Source organism: Dipodomys spectabilis, unplaced genomic scaffold, assembly GCF_019054845.1.
Source record: "Dipodomys spectabilis isolate Male_0828 unplaced genomic scaffold, ASM1905484v1 ptg000697l, whole genome shotgun sequence".
In the NCBI taxonomy this organism is placed as follows: Eukaryota; Metazoa; Chordata; class Mammalia; order Rodentia; family Heteromyidae; genus Dipodomys; species Dipodomys spectabilis.
The window spans coordinates 60,558-65,824 of NW_024871374.1; positions in this window are offsets into that span (position 1 = coordinate 60,558).

Consider the following 5,267-nt stretch of genomic DNA (forward strand, 5'->3'; position numbering starts at 1 on the left):
AAGGCTAGTGCTCTACCACTTGAGCCACAGCTCTGTTTTCAGCTTTTTGTGGTTAATTAGAGATAAGAGTCTCACAAACTTTCCCACCCTAACTAGTTCACAGGTGTGAGGAACCAGTACATGGTTAGATTAGAACCATAAGCTTTTAAACCTACAAGGAACTAGCTGAGAACTGGTGGCTCATGCATGTCATCCTAGCTATTCAGGAGACTGAAATCTGAGGATCAAGGTTCAAAGCCATCCCAAACAATTAACCAGCAAAAAAACAGAAGTGGAGGTATAGCCCAAGCAGAGTATCAGCCTTTATCAAATAGGCTATTCAAGAGTGTGAGGCCCTAAATTTAAGCCCCAATACTGGTACACACGTGCATGTGTGTGCCTGCGCGCACGCACGTGCACACACACACACACACACACACACACACACACACACACACACACACACACACACACACACACCAAAGCCAACAATCTATGAGAGGCTCATTGCAGAAATAGCATGTTCATGGGACAAATGGAAGAAAACCTAGACAGGTAAAAACAGTTCATCAGCACTAGTACCCAAGCAGTACCTCCATTTTGTTACCCCAATTTTTATCTCAGGAGGATGTCCTTCCAAAATGTCACGTTTACTAAAAGGGCCAAAGCATTTCCCAAAAAACCTAAGTGTCCACCCTCCTCCATGGAAATCAGCTGCTAAAATAAAATTCAGGATTAATCAACGGTAAATTCATGGCATCCCAGTTTTGCCATTCAGTTACAATTAAGCTTAATATTTTATCACATTGTACTTCACACATCTTAATTTTCATTACATCCTAATAGTTTGGATTCTTGAATTTGAATTTTTCAGAAGTGCCTATTTAATAAGTTTTAACACAGACTCTTTTCTCTTGGTCGTGTGGGGGGTGGGTGGGTGGGTGGGTGTGCTGGACCTTGAACTTGGGGCCTGAGTGCTATCCCTGAGCTTTTTTGCTCAAGGCTAGTGCTCTACCACTTAAGCCACAGCTCCACTTCCAGCTTTTTTTGTGGTTAATTGGAGACAAGAATCTCACAGATTTTCCTGCCTAAGCCGACTTTCATCCACAGTGCTCAGATCTCAGCTTTCTGAGTAGCTAGGATTATAGCATGAGCTACCCAGCATTCAGCTTTTGGAAGACTTGTAGTATACGTAGTATTGAGAGAGAATTCTTCAATGAGAAAATTCTACCTGATACACTTATCTTCATCAGGCTAAAGGTTCTATAATATCTTTGTATTTTATCTGGCATTTGGGGTCTTGCCATCTCTTGTCCAATGACTTATAAGAAGGGAAATGTGTACTATATGTTAGCCAAATATGACTGCCCTTAGCTCTGGAGGTACCCTTAGCACCTCCCTGCTTGGTATACCTATATGGTACATTGTAGAGCAGGTTGCACACACACATATATTTTAATCAGTATACATTATTGTTGCCATAAATGACGCTAAAACATAGCTACTCCCCAGGTATCATTACCACCCACAATAACCCAACGGACATTCTCCTACTTCATGCTAAGTGTTCCTGAAAGTTGCATGTAAATCAAGAGGTGATAAATGCAATCAAGAAACCCATTATCCTATGTAGAGTCATTTTATGAAGCAATAGGTGGCATATTATTAACTTATAAGAAATTGATATCAAATTCTAGACACTTCTCCTATTTTGAGCCTATTTTGAGCTCTAAGATACTATTCATTCTTCATCCAACACTTAATTTTCCACTAATCAACTTTTGAGATAGAAAAGTGCTATATATCTATAACACAAGGTGGGGGGAGTAATAAATCCCCAGCACTTTAACAACTAAAATGGTAGAGTGCTGATAAATTCCAAGCAAAAAATACATACTGATGACAAATGAATAATGCATCTGCAGAAACTCCAAGGTGGGAGAGATGTGTGTAAGCTTTACTTTTACTAATTTCTTCCATTTAGATCTTAGGTAAATACACCTTAAGAAAATATGGAAATCTCAAAAACAAAAATAAATAGATGTCACTGAAGAGGATGTTAAAAAAGGAGAATTTCATTCATCCTTCCGCAAGATATTATGGCATTACTAACTGGGCCATGACATGTATAAGCTATTTGGACCAGCTGGTAAAAGTGCCTGTCAATTTAAAATAACCTGTTCGCTAATTGCTTTCAACCCAAGTCATTCTCCTCCTGCACTTTGAACTCTAAAGGTAGTTTGGAATAAATGCATCTGGGAAGGAGAAGTAATTAATGCAAGCAGGCAACCATGGTGCAAAAGCCTACTCTATAGCACGGAAGGCCTGAACCTGCTGTTTGTGCTCTAAGGACCTGATCCTGCTGATTTGTTGTTAGCTTTTTTTTCCCCTTTTCCTTCTGCCATCTAGTTGTAGGCTACCATTGGAAGCTTCTGCCAGCATGGGCTATCCCATCAGCCCTCTGGCACAGTGTGTTGATCAGTAGATAAAACCTTCCCAGTACTCACAGCAGCGGCTGCCATCACTGAAGTCACAGCCATGAGCGTGAGTCACTAACTGCCTCTCCACCTGCCGTCACCTCTGTGGATCCCCCAAGGTTCTCCTTGCCGATAGTCATGGTGGTTGCTTGACCTTGGGCCTTGTAGCTGGCATGCTTCCAGAAAGCTTCTCTGATGACAAGATGTGCTGAAGTGTGTGTGTTCAGGGCACGTGCAGGCGCAGAGCAGTGACAGGAGGGAAACCTGCGGATGGTTCCTGGGAAGCAGAAGTGATTTAGTGTTCCGTCTCAAACGTTCTTCCTCTCTTCCTCTATGCCCAGTCCCTCTGTCCATTTGTCCCCCTGTCCCCCTGCCAAGCACCCTGTACATAGAGAGAGCCCAGATCAAGACTTCCTCCAGGGTGCACAAAATAACAAAAAGCTAAATATAAAAATGACCGAAAGATATGAAATGTACTTTTCCATGAAACTTGTTTGGTTGCATAAGAAAGGAAGGAAGGAAGGAAGGAAGGAAGGAAGGGAGGGAGGGAGGGAGGGAGGGGAGGGAGGGAGGGAGGGAGAGAGAGAGAGAGAGAGAGAGAGAAAGAAAGAAAGAAAGAAAGAAAGAAGAAAGAAAGAAAGAAAGAAAGAAAGAAAGAAAAAGAAGGAAGGAAGGAAGGAAAGAAGGAGGGAAGGAAGGAAGGAAGGAAGGAAGGAAGGAAGGGAGGGAGGGAGGGAAGGAGGGGAGGGAGGGAGAAGGGAGGGGAGGGAGAAAGAAAGAAAGAAAGAGAAAGAAAGAAAGAAAGAAAGAAAGAAAGAAAGAAAGAAAGAAAGAAAGAAAGAAAGAAAGAAAGAAAGAAAGAAAGAAAAGAAAGAAAGAAAAAGAAAGAGAAAGAAGGAAGGAAAGAAGGAGGGAAGGAAGGAAGGAAGGAAGGAAGGAAGGAAGGAAGGAAGGGAGGGAGGAAGGGAGGGAGGAAGGGAGGGAGGGAAGGGAGGGAGGGAAGGAGGGGAGGGAGGAGGGAGGGGAGGGAGGAGGGAGGGGAGGGAGGAGGGAGGGGAGGGAGGAGGGAGGGGAGGGAGAAGGGAGGGGAGGGAGAAAGAAAGAACGAAAGAGAGAGAGAAAAAGAAAGAAAGAAAGAAGGAAGGAAGGAAGGGAAGGAGGGAGAAGAAAGACGGGAAGGAGGGGAGAAGGGAGGAAGGAAGGAAGGGAGGGAAGAAGGAAGGGGAGGGAGGAAGGAAGGGAGGGAGGGAACTGTCCTGTCACAACTGCAACATTTTCAAGCATAAGCAACACAAGCAGGTCCTTATCTGATTAATGCTTCTCTAACTCTGAAGTCTTCAGGCTATGTAGAAAGTTATGTCAATTTATCATTTTCCATTGAATCTGTGTGCATGGTGTGTGTGTGTGTGTGTGTGTGTGTGTGTGTGTGTGTGTGTGTGTGTGTGTCCAAATGAGGAATCAGCATTAGGGCAATGGTTAGTGTAAGTATAACTGACTTCAAACATTACACTCGAAAGACTGAGCCTAGGTGAAACCAGACAGACAAGTTTTCCCAGGACATGCACTCCACCCTCTGTGAGAAGATGCTTTTTCTTGGCAATCTCCTTTTTGCTTTAATGTAGCCGGGAAGTGTGCGTCACAGTGAAATGGTGCCAGTGGCTAGGAACAGGGAAGGCTTTGAAAAAACCTAGAAGAGTATTTTCAATATGGATCCACATTCTGCTGAAAGAATGGAAATCTAATGAAATTGTTGTGCTGTTGCCTTTTGCTTAAAGATTCCACTTCCAAAATAGTTCCTGACTATCCCTAGGTTTGGAACCTTAAACTACCTAACATCTGTTCATCTGTGTTTTGTTTTTTTTTTTTTATCTTAAAGAACTCAAAGCAATGGTAATTTGGGCCTACTTCTTCGGGAACTAAGGTGGATGTAAATGCATTTGCTTTTCTTTGTTTTAACTGATTTCAAATGGGTTTTTGTGGGGGTGCAGGGGGGGGGCTCTGTTTGTTTTTGAGTCAGGGTCTCCAACTTGAAATCCTCTTGCCTCAGCCTCCTAAGTGTTGGGATTACAGCATGCACCACCATGTGTAGCTCAAATGCTTGGTTGTTATTTGCCACTAAGCGGGTGAGAAATTGTCTACTTTTAGCAAGTGTGCAAAGGGATACTTCTGGTTGGTTGGGTATTAGGGTTTGAACCCAGGGCTTCACGTTACTAGGCTGTATGGTCCTGTTTACTCACACCTCCAGCTCTATTTTCCACTGTTTATTTTTAGGATAGGGTCTCACCTCCCATCCAGGCATACACCTGAACTGTGATCCACCTATTTTCAGGTTCCTTGGGTAACAGGTACTGCCACTACCTCCAGCTTCTGCTCCATGGAGAGTCTCACAGATTTTTCTGCCCAAGCTATCAACCAACCTAATCTTCCCAATCTCATCCCTCCTGAGTAGATTGGGATGACAAATACACCACACAACCCAGATACAGGTTGAGAAGGGCTTTCATGAACTTTTCTCTCCAGGCTGGCCTCGGGCCACAATTTTTCCACCCTCAATCTCCTATGTAGCAAGGATTATAATAGGCATGAGTGCCTGTTTGAGACTTGATTTTTTTTTAACTGTAGAAATGGTAGTAACATGGCTAATTAATGATGACACTAAGTTTCAAACTTAGCACTGCTGGTTGTGGAAGGCAATTCTTAGCTGTCCTCTGAAAACTCCCTACCACTTTATTCAGCTGCCCTAGTCTAGAGATGACACAGGTACCTGGTAATCCCTTGCTCAAGAAAGAGTTCACCTCGTGGCCGGAAATT